Consider the following 19,362-nt stretch of genomic DNA (forward strand, 5'->3'; position numbering starts at 1 on the left):
CCACAGGAAAGACAGGAACTCCTTCACCCACCTACAACTGCAAAGAATTTAATTCTGCCAGCAATCAGGTGAACTTGGAAGATGCCCTCAAACTCCAGAAAGCGTAGCTGTCTAGCCTGTACCTAGACTGTAGCCTGTGAGACCCTGAGCAGAGGACCCAAGTAAGCTGTGCCCAGTTTCCTGACCCACAGAAACTGGGAGGTAACAAATGAACAATTTTTTACCTGTGAGGTCTGTCATAATTTGTTACACAGCAGTAGAAAACTAAGGCACACAACATAAACTAGCTTCTCCTCATTCATACAAAAATGGTGGAAATGAAGTCTAGAAAAGTATTTGAGGTCTCTCCTTCAGAAGCCCTAAGATGCCTAGCTACTGAGTCACAGCTTTTCTGTGGACCATGAGAGCTTCTTTATTATTTTTTTATTTTTTTTTAACATCTTTACTGGAGTATAATTGCTGTATAATGGTGTGTTAGTTTCTGCTGTATAACAAAGTGAATCAGCTATATGTATACATATATCCCCATATCCCCTCCTGCCTCCATCTCCCTCCCACCTTCCCTATCCCACCTCTCTAGGTGGTCACAAAGCACCGAGTTGAACTCCCTGTGCTATGTGGCTGCTTCCCACTAGCCATCTATATTTTACATTTAGTAGTGAATATATGTCCATGACATTCTCTCACTTTGTCCCAGCTTACACTTCCCCCTCCCTGTGTCCTCAAGTCCATTCTCTATGTCTGCGTCTGTACTCCTGTCCTGCCCCTAGGCTCTTCAGAACCTTTTTTTTTCGATTCCATACATATGTGTTAGCATACGGTATTTGTTTTTCTCTTTTCTGACTTACTTCACTCTGTATGACAGTCTCTAGGTCCATCCACCTCACTACAAATAACTCAATTTCGTTTCTTTTTATGGCTGAGTAATATTTAATTGTATATATGTGGCACACCTTCTTTATCCATTCATCTGTTGATGGACCACTTAGGTTGCTTCCCTGTCCTGGCTAGACAATGAGAGCTTTTGAAGGTGTTTGAGCACAGAGACAGCTTGGTTAAAATAGTACATTCACAGGAGTAATTTGCAGCCATATGGATGGAAAGATAAATTTGAAAAAGATTTGCCATTTATACTTTTTTTAGATACCTAGGAATTAAGTAAATATAGAATATTAAGTTCTCTTACCAAATCATTCACATGTAGGAAGTAACCTGTTCAAAGGAGCAATGCTGGCATTCTTTCCTATATCAAATAGGATGCTGTTTCTACCTGTAATTCTACTTCAGCATGATTAAAATACCTCCAGTCTGCCCCTGGAGTTAAAATGACAAATGTAACCCGTTGCACGCCTCCATCTTGTCACTAGGGGACTGTTCCATTTGTTAAGAGGCATTTCTTTTTGCCAGGAATTTCGTTTTCGAGCACGAGTAAATTGCCTTTCATCTACATCAGAATTTGAAACATGTACAAAAGTGGTTTATGATTTATTTACCACTTGCTCTGGCAGGGAGGTGGGTTTAGGAGAGCTTAGATTCACTTTCCCAAGCCATGTGGGCTGCAGTAGGAAACTGTACTGCAACCTTTTATTTGCCATGCTATAAAGCTCATGGGGACAAAACTATTCGGCTTATGTGAATCCCAATACAAGTACTTTCAGAGAAGTACCCAAACCAGCACACGTGAATTTTTCTTTTGCTGGTGAAATTCCCTTTCAAAGAAGTATAAACTGGCTGATCTTCAGTTTTCCAGACTTTAGAGGTCAGTCTTTCCTTTAAAACGCTTGTGTGACCAGATGTTGTCTAAAGCCCATTGTTCATTCTTCCTATTTTGTATTTCTTCTGGCAGGTCACTCTCACCCCACTTCTAGTCTATATGATTTGGGTGAGACATCGCTAATTTGAGTGACTTAGGGCGAAGCTGAAAAGTATTTCCTTCCTTAAGCTAATTTAAACTGGCTAAACAGAGTGCATCTCAGGCCCTTTGAAGAAGTTACGAAAAAAAGAAGCTCCTTCTTTTTGTGTTCAAGAAGCTCCGTACCTGAACACAAAAGGATGTGAACCCAGAGCTGGTGCGCCATCTTGCCACCACACAGATCTGCAAAGTTTGTTAACTGAGGGAGGATGGAAGATGACAATGAGCCTTTAACGCCAGCAGAACTTGAAGCCAGTTATACCCTGCGTTCAGCTGTTTTATTTATCTGAGCCAACAAAGGCTCTTTTAGCATAAGCAACTGCTAGTTGGGTTTTCTTACACTCGCAACTAAGCCATCATCCCACAGATCTCCAGAAGTCCATTTTTTGACCAGAATCTTTCTTCTAACATCCCAAGCAATTTCTGAGGAATGCACGCTGGACACTTGTCTCTCCCGTCAGTGAACTTTGATTTCGCCCATCGTTATTTCAGAACTGTGTGTATCAACTCTTGCCCTCCCAGAAGTAAATGTTTACTGCCATTTGCTCCCGCGATCCTCATAACTCTTCCAAATGTGCACACATCCTGTCCCACAATTCTCCAAAGAGAATAATCTAGGCAATAGGCAGTCACAGTATTTGATGGTATATTTGCCGCGGTTAGCCTCAGAACAGTCAATTCGCGGACCACAGATAGAGAGTATAGTAGGGTAAGACAGATCTCAGACAGCATTTTGTACTCTGCTTCATTAAAAAGAGTTACAAAATTACTACCAGATCACTTTGTGCTCTATTAGCAGAACCTCAAGTTAGAAAGAAAGCAACAACAACAACCTCATTAACTGGGACCTCACCAACAGGGAACTAACCGGCTATACACAAAAAGAGGTAAGATAAATGAATCATCTATCTATCTATCTATCTATCTTTAGATCTATCTATCTGTCTATCATCTATCTGTTTCTCTCTCTCTTTGTGCACATGCATGTGTATGTGTGTATTAATGGTGGGAAGAGAGGCTATAGAGAATGGCTATTAGTTGCCTATCCAAAAACTCTTTCCACTCCTTCCTTACTGACAGAGGCCCCCCTACACACACACATGTGCACACACACACACACACACACACACACACAGTGTAATGCCAGGTCCTTAATTTCCCAGCTTCCGTTGCTGGAAGCAAAGTCTATATGGCGAACCTTGGTCAATGGGGCATGAGGAGAATTGGGGGCTCTGAGAAGCGTTCCCTCCCTCCTCTGAAAGAGAGAGGATGACTGAAGAAAACCTGCCCCTTGTCTGCATATGAGACCCATGGTGAGAATGTGAAGCCTGCAGCTGCAGCAGCCTCCTCACTGTCTTGGCATGACTGACCTAAGAGGGAAAGCCACTGCCCACAGGAGACAGAGGAAGAAGGAGAAAGCCTGGTCCTAATGACATTGATGATGTGACAGGATGGATACAGGACTACTATGGCTCTGGACTTTTTATGTGAAATAGTAAACATCTCTACTGTTTAGGCCATGGCTAGTTAGTCTGTTGTCTGTGGCTTCAAAGTGCCCTGGCTGATGGAGGTGTAATATGATGGAAATGAACAAAACCACCAGGAAGACTGAGAGACCAATCTGAAATGCAAAAGAAAAAAAATGGGTTCAGAGAAAAAAAAAGTGATCTGCAAAGTTAGGACAAATATGGAGGAACATAAATATATGGCAAATGGATTTAATGCAAAGAACTATGAAGAAAGAAACCAAGGATGTTCATATAGAAACTAGATTCTGAAACTGGAATTAGGTCTCATTTTTCCCAATTATTGTTTGTATTGGACAAGCCACAAAACCACTTTGGGATCACGTATTTAACTTTGAAAACAAAGAGAATAACACCAGCATCACCTCCTATTGCTTTGTTGATGTTATCGGTATTGGTGGTGGTGGTGACGGGGTGTGTGTGTGTGTGTATGCATGTTTGAGTGAAGACTAAATGAAAAATATAAGTGAAAATGCTTTGTAAACAATGAATCTTGGGCTTCCCTAGTGGCGCAGTGGTTGACAGTCCGCCTGCCGATGCAGGGGACACGGGTTCGTGCCCTGGTCCGGGAGGATCCCACATGCCGTGGAGCGGCTGGGCCCGTGAGCCATGGCCGCTGAGCCTGCGCGTCCGGAGCCTGTGCTCTGCACCGGGAGAGGCCACAGCAGTGAGAGGCCCGTGTACCAGAAAAAAAAAAAAATAATAAATAAATAAAAGAATGAATCTCAAATAATGTAAAAGTCGATGAGGCAGCAGAGACCACTGTCTTCATCACACCCCCCTCCTCAGCACCTATGCGTTAGAGATTGTTGGATTGTTGGTCCTCCACCCAGACCCCTTTACCTGGCCTGTGCACCCATCCTCTAGCTGCTGAGACTGTTGGCTGATAAGAGCTCACAGCTGCCCCCTTCTCTGGGGCACTGTCCTTAGTTGCCAGAGTCTACTTCTCCTGCAGTAAGCCACGCTCCTCCTCCTGCAGGGGGCCTACAGACAGTGATTGCCAAATAAGGGATGCCCAAAGGGCAGCCTCATTCTGGGGTACAATTCACATTCTAGAGCTCCTCATGAGAGCAGGCTGAAACCAGACCCCAGATGAAAACCACATCCTCCCTGGCTTCTGCCCTTTCCCTGCCCTGCCTCCCTCACTCCTTTACAGGTTCCCACTGGAAGCACACCCTCCATAAGTCACAGGCACAAGAACCCCCATTGCAAACTCTACTCTGAGAAACTTTTTCCTAAGACATCTTTCAAACACACACAGAGACAGCATTCAGAAATTAGGGAGGAAAGGAGTAAGGAACGCATACTTGCAAGTTATAGAGGTAAGTCCAGATAGTTTTTAAAATTGATAGAATAAAAAAAATATGTACAACTTTATTGTTTAAAAGTTATAAAAATAAGCAATAGAAGAAATAAAAAAAAATAATAAAATCATCAAGCATTGGGGGAAGAGGTTAAGAAGGAAAAATAATAGAACAAATAAATCTTCAGTTCTTACACAATGGAGTAAAAAGATATTGCCTAAAGTTGATGAATGAAGAAATGGTGTGCAGGCATACTATTTAGATATATGGGATACCTTCAGAAAAAAGAAAAACGGAAATAGTTAAGAGGGTTTTCCTCTGAGGAAAACAGAAAACAGAAAAAGGCAAGCAGGTGACTGCAGCCTTTCATTATAAACTCTACATTTTGCCTTATACCTGAACCGCTATGTCCAAAAAGAAACACACACACACACACACACACACACACACACACACACATAAAGGCAGCAGCCATTTTTTTCTGTAATTGACTGTAATATATCTCTTAGTCATTCTATACAATAATAATAAAGATATTAAAAGCTTTAGGCCTTGAGCTAAGGGTATTATGCTAAGTGAAATAAATCAGACAGAGAGAGACAGATACTGTATGATTTCACTTATATGTGGAGTCTAAAAAACAAATGGAAAAACATAAAACAGAAACAGATTTGTAGATACAGAGAACAAACAGGTGGTTGCCTGAGGGGAGGGTGCGGGGCGAGGAAAGAAATAGGTGAGGGAGACTGAGGTGTAAACTGCAAGCTGAAAAATAAATGAGTCACGGGTATGAAATGCAGAGTGTGGGGAATATAGTCGATAACTATGTAATATCTTTGTATGGTGACAGATCATAACCATATTCATTGTGGTGATCATTTTGAAATGTACAGAAATATAGAATGACTATGCTGGGTAACAGGAACTAACACAGGTCAACCGTACTTCAGAAATAAACTCATAGAAAAAGAGATTTATATTTGTGGTTACCAGAGGTGGGGAGTGGAGGGAGGTTGGGTGGGGGGGACTTGAGCAAAGGTGGTCAAAAGGTACAAACTTCCAGTTCTAGGAAAGATAAGTACTAGGGATGTAATATACAACGTGATAAATATAATTAACACTGCTGTATGTTATACATGAAAGTTTTTTAAGAGAGTTAAGTCCTAAGAATTCTCATCACAAGGAAACTTTTTTTTCTATTTCTGTAATTTTGTATCTGTATTAGATGATCGATGTTCGGTAAATTTATTTTATTTATTTATTTTTTTTTTTTTTGCAGTACGCGGGCCTCTCACTGTTGTGGCCTCTCCCATTGCGGAGCACAGGCTCCAGACACACAGGCCCAGCGGCCACGGCTCACGGGCCCAACTGCTCCGCGGCATGTGGGATCTTCCCGGACCGGGGCACGAACCCGCATCCCCTGCATCGGCAGGCGGACTCTCAGCCACTGCGCCACCAGGGAAGCCCTCGGTAAATTTATTATAATCATTTCATGATGTAAGTAAAATCATTATGCTGTACACCTTAAACTTATACAGTGCTGTATGTCAACTATATCTCAATAAAGCTAGATGAAGAAAGAAAAAGCTTTACACAGTCTGATTTAATCCTCAGAGACAACCTATGAGTTAGTTACTATCGTCATTCCCATATTAAAGGCTGGAAGACTCAGGATCACAGAAGTGAAATAACTTTCCCAAGGTCATGAAGTAGCTTTTCAGGATAAAAGTGAGACTCAAAACTGAAAATTCACACCATTAACTGCTGAGCAATACTCTCTCCCAGATTATTTACAATGTCCTACCTTGTCCTGAGGGAAAGTCTACTGTAAAACTAACACCCTTGAACTTCCCCAGACTCTGCCCAGTGATTTTATCTGCAATGGTGGTATTCATTTCTTGAGAATTAATAATGAAAACAGAATGAGTTTTAAAACAGCTCACATACACCCAAGTGTCAGTACACAAATACTTTCCTGTGTTTGAATTCACGAAATAAAAATGAGTATTCCAGTTGATAAATTGAGTGCTTTGCTATTTTCTATTACCGATTTTCTGGCATTTTGGATCTGTTACGCAGCCTTGGTAAGCTTGCATATAGACTATTGAGTGGTTTCCTGAAAGAATCAAGCAACGCTCTTAAACTTTTTAATCATCATCTGTTGATAATGCTAGGTGTAGAAGATGTGAATTGTCCAATTAGTGCCTGTGTGTACAGTTTAAAAGAAAATGCTGCACGTAATTAAGTCCTATCAAAAGTTTCTTTTTTGCTTTAGGACAAACTACAAAGAATATGCCCCACCCCCAAATAAATCTTGTCTTTCATTTTGTTCATTCATTTTCATTCTTCTCCAGCTGAGATGCCATGAAAACCATCCAGCTCAACATTAGAAACTGAAAATGAATGCTGGAGCGTGATAATAGCTAAGAATAAGAGGAGAATATCCTGGAATCATAGGCATTTCTTGCAAACAAACTAAAAGAAAAACAGATAATTTACTGCTCTGTGAAGCCCTACAGCTGGCTTAGTTGATGTATTTCTTACTTTGCCCAGGCAAAATGAATAACTGAATGAATATCTCCCAGACCCTCTCCTTGGAAAATGTGGACAAGGTCTTCAACACTTATGGAAGAATAGCTTCTACTGTGAGTTTTCACAAGGTGAACAAGCAGAGCACATGTTGCATATACAACATCAGGACAAATCCATCCCAGCCAGGCATTCTGAGAGCACCCAAAAGTCCTCCAAGGATCTGGTCCCTTTTTCCAGCCTCAACTCTTCTCCTACCTCTCTTCTCTTGCTCCCTGGGTTTGAGTCACGCATGCTCTTTCTTTTCTTCAAACCCCAAGCAGTCTTCTTCTTTTGCAATTGCTCTCTTTCAGCTTGAAAAGCTCCTGAGTTCTTTGCATATTCTGGTCACATCTCAAATGTCACCTCCTCAGAAAGATGTTCCAGAATCCCTCTCTGAGGCATCCAGGCTCCTCCCACACACATACTCTCTATTTCGTTCCTATCTTTTATTTTCTTCTTCCAATATTTCAAAAAAAAAAAGTTTTTTTAAATCCAGCGACTGGTTTTATTCGTTTGGCTCACATAACCCATCACTGGGTCATAAAATGGCCAGAGGGTGGGGAACTTGGGACCTGGTTTCCAGTTCATCTTTTGCACTGAAAGAGCTGTGTGGCTCGGAGCAGGGTTTCATTTATAAATGGAGGGCTTGGATTCTGACACCCAGAACTATCTATTTCCACACAGCTTCCTGTCTACTCTGATATGACTTTGCTAGTCCTCTGTCTTCATCAACATGAATTCACTATTTCAGGATATGTTTCCCAGGAAGAGAAAATAACATAATTGTACATTCCAAGAACTTACCTGAAAGATCCATCCATTCTTCCACAGAAAACATCAGCTATTTCTACCCCAAGACCCTTTCAATTGTTCACCTCAAAATCCTTGCCTTGTTGCGTCCACCAACTCTAAACTATCGTATCATGATCCCATCTGCTCCTAACAAGACCCCCCTACTCCCCTGAAGGACCCTCCTTAAACCAGACTTCAACAAATACTCTGACTGCTATTTCCCCCACTAGATGTAATCAAGACTGGCAATGTAGGTAGTGTTTTCTCTTCCCACAGTGAGTGAAAAACTCAGCTCTGACTTACCAACGAGTTGTTCTGATAATATTTGGGGGAGCCTGCCTTGGGCTGTAGGGTTTGGATTAAGCCTTCCTGTCCTCAGGGTTTCATTTATAAATTAAGGAGGTGGGACTCAGTAGTCACTAAGAGACCTTTCAGCTTTGATATTCTTTAAGACCCTTTTGCAGGGCAATCCCTTTCCCTCTTGGTGGTCTTTTTCCAAGCTGAGAGCTTCTTAAAGAAAAGGACAATTGCCTCCTGTGGTTGTCAGAAAGTGGATTCAGGTCAGGTTCTTGGGGTGGCAGGGAGTTCAATGGCTGAGTTTTCAAAAGCTAGCTTTATACTTTCCTCTGCTTGTCACCTCCAGGAGAGAGGAGGTGGCCACTGTTTGCTTTTTTCCTGCTACACAAAAAAGGCCCCGAGTTGGAGGGTAGAGAAAGGCACTGCCTCCTTGGCTAAGAGCCACACTGATGCCTGAACGGAGCTTCCTCCTGAGGACGGCTCTTCTCAGCCCCCTGGGGGAGACCTTTGGCTGCAGCCACAGCGGCAAGTAGCTAATTGTCTCCAGTGCTCCTTTGGCTGCACAAACGGAAGCACGAAGCCTTGTGGAGGTGGGAGCTGAACTGACCCCAAGCCTTTGAACAATGCAAAGACAGATGATGAATGGGTATTTTGGAAACATAACAAACACACTGATTTATATTCATGATGGGCTAATCCCAGAGGGGCTTCTGGAATGAGCACACAGCACAGTTCTTTGATCTGTCAGAGTGTGAACTGAGTGAAAAATGATTTCAAAAACCATTCCCCCCTGTGAGGTCCAGAGACAAGAGGGTTGGGCTCTTTATAAAGATAATTTGCTTTTTAACCAAACCTCAGATTTGGAAGGTTGAAAGAAGGGCAACAAAAGTACTCAAATGTGATTCGGGCAGTTGGGGGGCGGGGAATAAAATTTTAAAAAATACTTTGAATTTGAAAATGCAAGTTTCTATTATCATTACTATTATTATAAGTTTGAATGAGGTAACCGAATATATTTTTAAACTAACTAAGCCTGTGTTTGACTATCAAATCTATTTGGGGAATATATATACTTGGGTTCTTTGATGCTAATATAACATAAGCCCATCTCCACAGCCCCACTTCTGCCCCCATCCCTCTTTTCTATTTTTTCCCACATCTCTTAATATGTCCTCTTGGTATATTCCTAGGTGTGACAGTTGGGCGTTTTAACTATTTTCCTAGTTCCTGTCACAGGAGGAATCAAGTCAAGGACTCTTTTCATCTGTAAAATGGGCTCCTTTCAATCTGTACACATAGCTGCACCCACAAGCTTTGTTAAGATTCAGCTAAAGAATGGGTGTGAGAGCTCCTGACAGGATGCTTTCTACAGAGCCACGCTCATTGAATGTTTTCTTTACCCCTCCCTCCTTCCTTTCTGTTCTACCCGAATGGAAGACGAGCCAGGGATCCTCCACACGGAGGAAGGCTTGACGGAGTTCCCTTTGTCATATTTGTGATAATCAGCCTTCCTGTGCTCACCAAATGATCACACTCCTTCACCTATTTATAAAGAGTATGTGTATTTTAAAAGGGGGAGGGTGGAAAGCAGTGCATCAAAATCAAATTACCCAGGGTGATCACCTTTTCTCCCACTCTGAAGAAAAATAGAGTTTTCATTTAGCCTGTTCCCATTCAGCCAGCATCCTGAGTATCTTTGCAAATTAACACAGTTAACAAAAGGAAAGACGTGCACAGCCCAGGCTCTCAATAATCTCATTACGTATCTCTCAACAATTAAGTGTATTAATTAAGTCCCCATTTCAAAGAGGATACTGGTGAAGTGGCTCATATTCAGTCCCATCGTTCTGTGCTTCCTCTTCCCATAAAGTTTTGGGGTTTTTTTATTTGTTTGTTTTGTGGTACGCGGGCCTCTCACTATTGTGGCCTCTCCCGTTGTGGAGCACAGGCTACGGACGCGCAGGCTCAGCGGCCACGGCTCACCGGCCCAGCCGCTCCGCGGCACGTGGGATCTTCCCGGACCGGGGCACGAACCCGTGTCCCCTGCATCGGCAGGCGGACTCTCAACCGCTGTGCCACCAGGGCAGCCCCCCATAAAGTTTTGAATAACTTTTCACTGTACCTCGAAGGGTTTGGGATTAGTACCAAAAAACGTGACCCTAGATTATTCTGCATGAGTGAATTCCAAAGTCCCAGCTGTTCTTTTACTTTTCTTTGTAGCAAGAAAGACTTTAGTATAGTAGTTTGGTTTCAGAGATCAGAAAAACCTTGGGCTCACATCTTGGTTTACCCATTTATTAGATCTCTGACATCTCTCTGCCTCAATTTCCTAATCTGGTTTAAAAGGTCAATAAAAGTATCAACCCCACGAGGCTGTGGATATTAACTGATGTAACTAAGGGAAGGTACGTAGCTAGGTGCCTGGTTTGTAGTAAGTGCTCAATAAATCACACTCCGTAGTAGTATTAGTAGCAGCAGTATAAATTTAACAATGGAAGCCAAGTGATATAGCAATAGAGCAACGGGCTGGTAAACACAACACTTGGGCTCTGATCCTGGCTCCTGTTAGCTCTTTTGACCTCTTTGTCTCAACTGCCCTCTGCTGTGCAATATTGTCTTGAGAATTAACTGTGATAATAGATGTAAATGCACTCTGTAAACTATAGAAATGTACATAATTAATGTCATTAGGAAGTCATCTGTGAATGTCATTGCTTTTTTTCAAGTCTATTAAAAGGATAATAGCAGAAGCACCTAAAATGTATAAATTTCTGCTCATCACTAATAACTGCCAAAGTCAAAGCTCTCTCATTACAAGAAACCAAAATCAAATCAAACTGCTCACGTAAAAATGAGGTTTGTGGAGAGAATAAAATAACACATCATGGGTATCCATTCATTCATTAGACATATATTATTGAACACTTACTCTGTTCTAGAAACTGTGCTTGGCATTAAGTATATTAAGAGGCATCAAGAAGTTAACAGCATATTTGAGGAAAGAAAATGAAATGTAGGGTGGGAAATAGGCAAATATATGGCAAACAAAAAGCTCATGCATATTTACAAATTAAGAAAAGAAAGTGAGGCTATGCATGTAATGACTAGTGTTATCATTACAGAAAGCATGTGGGAAATGGCAGGATACCACAGAGGAGAAAGATTTGATGTCCACACTTGAAGGAAGAGCCCAAGGAAAGCTTTGTAGGCAGAAGGAATGCATCTTCCAAGACTTTAAGGAAGGCAAGACCTTGGCAAATCAGAGAAGTTGAGAGGCATCCAGTGTGTCAGGGGCTTGGTATAGCACATAAGGGGGATGGCTTAGGTCCGGACAGGAGACACAAATCCAGTTCATTTATTCATTCATCCATTCATTTAGTACACATTTATTGAGTATCTACTTTGTGTCAGGCACTGCTGTAAACCAGACAGGTGAAGTTTGCCCAAGGTGACTGAACCCACATTCTAGTAAGGAATAAGACAATTTTAAAAAAAATGAATATATACATGCAAACTTAGAATATATCAGCATATAACTATCATTATGCTGAGATCATCTGTGAAGTGTGTCTTAGTCTGTTCAAAATGCTGTAACAGAATACCATGGACTGCGTTGCTTATAAACGACAGCCATTTATTTCTAACAGCTCTGGAGGTTGGGAAGTCCAAGATCAATGTGACAGCAGGTTCAGTATATGGCGAGAGCTTGCTTCCTGGTTCACAGACAGCTGTTCTCCTGATGTATCATCACAGGGTGAAAGTGGTGAGGGAGCTCTCTGGCGTCTCTTGTATAAGGGTACTATTCCCATTCCTGAGGATTCCACCGTCGTGACCTGATCACCCCAAAGGCTCCACCTCCTAATACTACCATATTGCAGATTAGATTTCAACACATGAATTTTGGGGGGACACGAACTTTCAGCCCATAGCAGAGTAAATGTGAAGAGAGAAGAGAAGGGAACTTATAATGGAGTCCAGGAAACTCCACATTTTGAGGTCAGCGTAGGAAAAGAAGCCAACAGAGGGGATTGAGAGAATGATTCTAAGAGGTAGGAGAGTAATAAGAGAGGATGGTATCACAGAAATAAAGAAAGGAAGAAGGTCAAGGAATAAGTGACTGAAGATGGCAAAGCATTTACAACCAGACTGGAAGGTCAGTAATGGATACCCTTTCTCCTTCTGGGGGGCCACACAGTCATTTCCACAAGTCTCTTCTGCTTTCCTATTTCATTTAACAGACAGACGTCCTCTGATGACTCCTGGCTACCATATGCTCCTCCGGAACGTTGGTTTGCATGGTCTTGGTCTTTGTCTCCCATCACCACCCCCATCCAGACTCAGTTCTGCATGAGCTTTTAGTTTCAGTGCTGCCATCATCGGCCACAGAGACAACTTCTCACTATTGCAGCTCAGAACTTCTGGGAGAGAGCATCTGATTGGTTTGTCTCAGATCAGGTGTTGACTGACTTTTGCTCCAACCATCTGTGACCAAAGGGAGGGTAGTCTCACAAGATTCCTGCAGCTGTCTGGCTAACTCCTCTCTCTTCAGCAGGGTTGTGGGTGGGAAGAGCAAATAATTTTAAAGAATCAAGCATGACCTGGGAATGTACCCCAAAATGGGCTGCTCTAATAATGTACCCTGATACATGACATTCTCTCAAATCATTAATGAATGCATCTGTATCTAATAACAAGCTCACAATTGCTGTTGCTAGTCACACCACGCTAAAGCATGGTGTTACATTCTACATACCCTACCAAGGGACGGCAGACTCAAATACCGATTCAGATACAGAAGACAATGTACATGAAGTAAAGTAGTGCGATAGTACTACAGCAGGGAATGCTGGTGACTGCAGCAAGGGGGAGGAAAAAGCGTTATACAAAGGGGGGCAGCCCCTTCTCACCTCGGACTGACCATTTTCATGTAGGAATGTGGGGTTGGTGCTTGCCAGATCCTCTGATCATTCAAAAAGTTTCAAGAAATGTAGATAAGGATGCAAAATTATCCTGAAGAGATGACGATGCTCAATTTTAAAGTATTTGCAAATAACAACAAAAACGCTCCCTGACCACCGCCAGCAAGGGCAGACAAAATACTTCTGCAGGTGAATTCCAGCCCAGAGGCTGTCTGTGTGACACCTTTGCTCTAAATCCTACACTGGAGAAGTTAGAAAAGCATCTGAAAACTCACTTGTTAGGACAGTTGTCCATTATCGTTATTATTATCATTATAAAAACTAAGACATTGTTTCAGACACCATCCCAAGTATTTTAAATGTGAACTCTCATTTTATCTTTACAAGAACCCTGAGACAAAGGTAGTTCATTATCACATTAGAGGGGAAGGAGGATGAGAAAGGTGAGGTAACTTGTTCAAGGTCACCTATTTTTTTTTTTTTTTTTTTTTTGCGGTACGCGGGCCTCTCACTGTTGTGGCCTCTCCCGTTGCGGAGCACAGGCTCCGGACGCGCAGGCTCAGCGGCCATGGCTCACGGGCCCAGCCGCTCCGCGGCATGTGGGGTCTTCCCGGACCGGGGCACAAACCCGTGTCCCCTGCATCGGCAGGCGGACTCTCAACCACTGCGCCACCAGGGAAGCCCCAAGGTCACCTATTTAGTTAAGCAAATTTGGTGTATGATGAAGCAGGAATGTGAGCCAAAGTTATCCCACTCAAAAGTCTGTCCTTGTGACCAAGTTACTTAGGTTTTATTAAGTAATATTTATGAAGCTTCCCTCTCTAAGAATCTAGGACCAAGTTACTTAGGTTTTATTAAGTAATATTTATGAAGCTTCCCTCTCTAAGAATCTAGGACTTTCTTAATCACCATGTTGAGGCTCACAGGATACACAAGTTCTTTCCTGGTTCACAGCAGTTGTGTCAGTCACTGAACTCTTTGTAGAATGAGCTGCTCTCAGTGCCAGCCCCACCCTTAAGGATCCCCCAGAGTCTCTCTCATGAAGAAGTCTCCCCAAAGGATTCTGAACCCTGGTGGTTTCGAAAGATTAACCATGTTAATCACCACAAAATCAGTTTCTTCATTTATTCTTTTCAAATGGTGGGGAGTGGTGGGGGAAAGGAGGAGGATGTCTGTGAAAGAGCAGGGCTGGGGATCATGGTGTGAAACAGGAAGTGATTCATATGCACATTTATGTATGATTCAGACAGAAGCTGACAGATGCTTAGAAAATCTTTTAGAAAATGGACAAAATTTTACAGTCCCAAGGACATTTGTTTAAAAATCGAAAGCTTGGCACATGGGAGACGTAAAAGACGTAGGAACGGGAGAGTAGTGGGAAGGTTCAGAAGACCTGTCCTCCCCAGAACTGGTTCATCTGTTCTTTGCCCCAATTCAGGGATGCTAGCTCCAATCTTGCTTCTGATGTAGCCCATCGGTAATTAAATCACTGCCCTGGCTCTCTGTTGTTTAAAAGAAGTGGGTTTTAAAATAGATCCACTGCTTAGCAAATTCTTGTGGGTCTGGGCTTTTCATCCAATTCTGATAAGCTTTTTGCCACCTAACTCTTCTCTCCCCTCAGTTTATTAACTGCAGAGCTGATTCCTTGGAGCTCCTTGGTGCAGAGCATGGACTGAATCATTCAAGGGAGCTAAAACACATCCCTAGGCTCTTCGGACCAGGTAGGAATGGATTCAGCCTTTCCACTGGGCAGGTGTGTAAACTGAGGCCAGTAAAGGATATGACTGCCATATCTGCAGCAGTGAGGAGAAACTCCACTCTGAATCAGCCCGAAGCTCTTTCCAATTCTTCATACTGCTTCACTCATAAATATGGAGCAAAGATTCATACGGCAACATGACCTCCATCAATGCTCTTTTGTTTTTCTTTATGCCAACAATAGTTCATACTTGCAGAGCACTTACTATGTGCCTGGCTAAGGACAGTACAAGTGATATTGATATCTCATTCAGTCCTTGCAAAAAATGCCCATGCTTCATTTTGCAGATGCAGAATTTGAAGACCAGCATGGCTCAGCCATACTTCTAAAGACAGAGTCAAGATTTGAACCTAAGTCTCTTTGATGCTCAAGCTGTCCTCTTAACCATATACCATGCCAAGGCTGGCAAATCACACCTTCTAATCTCTCCAGTCACTCACAGTGGCCAGGAGACTTGCTATAAACGTGTGATTCCCCCTGACCAGCAGAATTAGCAACTCCTGAAGGCTTGTTGGAAATGCAAAGGCTCAAGGCCCCATACCAGGCCTACTAAGTCAGGATCCACATTTTCATAAGATGTCCGGGAAAGGCACAACCAACACATCGAAGTTTGAGAAGCGTTGGCCTAAGGGCTCTTCCACAGAGAAACATGGTGTAACAGAAATGGTCTTCCAGAGCATTTGGTCAAATACCCTGATTTCCTGAAGAGGAACCAAGGCTTAAAGAGAGACTCACTGGGCCCACCTTCTAGATGCTTCAGTACTTAATTCAAATCAAGTGGATGATAAAGATTGGGGCATGTTCCCTGCATACCTTCTGGACCTTACCATCTCCACCCCTACCCCCGATACTAGGTAAGGGACAGAGTGCTATCGTAGTCTGTCATCTCTAAACCACTTTCAGCAAAGAGACCAATAGAACTCTATGTAGTTCAGAGTCAATGTCATACTCCATTTCTTATAGTCCTATTAATTCAGACCCAGCTAAGAAGATAAAAAAAAGAAACTATATTCAGAAAGTTGATATTTTTTCTCTTGTTAAATTGAGCTGTGGGAGGTGTCATACGCTGAACTAGTACATTTCAAAAGACAAAAACCCTGATGGTTTAAGGAGTGTTTTTCCCCATTAACATGTTGCTAAGCAACATTTTTACAATATCAGCAGCTCTATAACTGCAAGCTGAATGAATGTCTGGAAATGGAGAAAGAATCAGAGGAGCAAAAACAGAATTTATTGCCCCTGTTAGCATTTTGATACTTCCTTTGTTATTGCAGTTGGAGTGATCTCAAATATGTTAAAGCAGAGATAATGGAACACTTTCTCCCAGTTCAGTTAATAATAACTATGTGATATTCATGAGGGTTATGCCCTAATTTTAGTAATGTGATTTTTGTTAATTTTTATATTATGAAACATTTCAAATATGCACAAGAATAGAATAGTATCACGGACTTCCATATATCCATAAACCAGCTTTAACAATTTTCAACTAATGGTCAATCTTGTTTTATCTATTTCTCCTCCTACTTTCCCCTTATTTGAAGCAAATTCCAGACATCATATCATTTTATCTGTAAATATTCCAGTATTTAACTTGGTAGGCAAGGGCTTTTTTTTTTTAACAAAAGTACAATATCATTATCACTCCTCAATCAAAAATTAATCATCATAGTTCTTTAATGTTAACACATATCCAATCCATGGTCCAATTTGCAATTATGTCACGTTTTCTTTTTTTTACCACTTCAATGATGATCTGAATAAGGTCCATACATTGATTAGTTGATGTGTGCCTTATATTTATTTTAATCTATAAGTTCCTCTCAGTCTCTTTTTCTTTCAATTTATTTAATAAAGAAACCAGATTATTTGTCCTGTAGAGGCTCCTGAGGTTTGGATTTTATGCTTGTATCCCTGGGCTTCTTGCAAGTTGTTTGGATCTAAAGTCTTGATCAGATCAAGGATTGATTTTTTTTTTTTTTTTTTTTGGCAAGACTAATTCACAAGTGACATTATATTGTTGTATCAGGAGGCATGTGATGTCTGGTTGTCTCTCTTTTTGTGATGTGAGCAGACCTTTAAGATATATACTGTGATCCATTAATTCATTACAGATTGCAAAATACTATTCATTTACTAGGTGTAATAATTCTATAAAGAGAAAGTTGCCTTGACCATCTATTTATGTACCGAGCAATACAGCTCATATAGGAAAACAGGATAAATGCTTGATTCTTTCCGGCTGTTTATCAGTTTTCAAAATAATGGGTTGGTTTACTGGTATCCTTCCATGGTGACCAGCTAGGATTTGTTTGTTTTGGCGCCATTATAGATGAGACATTTAGAATGTTTCGGTCCTTTGCAGTTATCTTTGTTGATGTTCAAATGGCAACTGAGAGCCTCTTCAAGTTGACTTGAGTCCTTTTTTAGTGTTACTGGGGGAGGGGAGGCAGGGACTGGGCATAATGCTTTTCTGGGTGAGTTCTTTCACCATTTTATCTATTTCTTCTATGCATGTCTGCTCTTTGTAGACTTTCTGTCTTTAATGAGGTCAATTTTGATAAGTTATATTCTTCTTTGAAATCACCCATTTCATTTAGATTTTCAACTTGAAATGCATAGAGTTGTACAAAATAGTCTCTGATGCCTTTAAATTTCCTCTGTTTTGAAGATTCTTTCTTCCTTGTCATTTCTAATTTTATATATGTGTGTGTTCTTTTTCTTGCTTATGCTAGCTAGGAGATTGTCTATATTTTTTGCTTTCAAAGAATCAGTTCTTGGACTTATTAATTCTACTCATTCTCTTATTTTATTTATTGTTTTATACAGCAGGGTCTTATTAGTCATCCATTTCATACACATCAGTGTATACATGTCAATCCCAATATCCCAGTTCAGCACACCACCATCCCCACCCCCGCCACTTTCCTCCGTGGTGTACATACATTTGTTCTCTACATCTGTGTCTCAACTTCTGCCCTGCAAACTGGTTCATCTATACCATTTTTCTAGTCTCCACATATATGTGTTAATATACGATATATGTTTTTCTCTTTGACTTCCTTCACTCTGTATGACAGTCTCTAAATCTATCCACATCTCAACAAATGACCAATTTCATTCCTATTTATGGCTGAGTAATATTCCATTGTATATATGTACCACATCTTCCTTATCCATTCGTCTGTCGATGGGCATTTAGGTTACTTCTATGACATGGCTATTGTAAATAGTGCTGCAGTGAACATTGGGGTGCATGTGTCTTTTTGAATTATGGTTTTCTCTGGGTATATGCCCAGTAGTGGGATTGCTGGATCATATGGTAGTTCTATTTTTAGTTTTTTAAGGAACCTCCATACTGTCCTCCATAGTGGCTGTATCAATTTATGTTCCCACCAACAGTGCAAGAGGGTTCCCTTTTCTCCACACCCTCTCCAGCATTTGTTGTTTGTAGATTTTCTGACGATGCCCATTCTAACTGGTGTGAGGTGATACCTCATTGTAGTTTTGATTTGCATTTCTCTAATAATTAGTGATGTTGAGCAGCTTTTCATGTGCTTCTTGGCCATCTGAATGCCCTCTTTGGAGAAATGTCTACTTAGGTCTTCTGCCCATTTTTAGATTGGGTTGTTTGTTTTTTTAATATTGAACTACATGAGCTATTTATATATTTGGAGATTAATCCTTTGTCTGTTGATTCATTTGCGAATATTTTCTCCCATTCTGAGGGTTGTCTTTTCATCTTGTTTATGGTCTCCTTTGCTGTGCAAAAGCTTTGACGTTTCATTAGGTCCCATTTTTTTATCTTTGTTTTTATTTCCATTACTCTAGGAGGTGGATCAAAACATATCTTGCTGTGATTTATATCAAAGAGTGTTCTTCCTATGGTTTCCTCTAAGAGTTTTATAGTGTTCGGTCTTACATTTAGGTCTCTAATCCATTTTATTTCTGTGTATGGCGTTAGGAAGAGTTCTAATTTCATTCTTTTACATGTACCTGTCCAGTTTTCCCAGCACCACTTATTGAAGAGACTGTTTTTTCTCCATTGTATATCCTTGCCTCCTTTGTCATAGATTAGGTGACCATAGGTGCGTGGGTTTATCTCTGGGCTTTCTATGTTGTTCCATTGATCTCTGTTTCTGTTTTTGTGCCAATACCATATTCTCTTGATTACTGTAGCTTTATAGTATAGTCTGAAGTCAGGTAGTCTGATTCCTCCAGCTCCGTTTTTTTCCCTCAAGGTTGCTTTGGCTATTCGGGGACTTTTGTGTCTCCATACAAA

Source organism: Grampus griseus, assembly GCF_964374135.1.
Source record: "Grampus griseus genome assembly, chromosome: 3".
Lineage (NCBI taxonomy): Eukaryota > Metazoa > Chordata > Mammalia > Artiodactyla > Delphinidae > Grampus > Grampus griseus.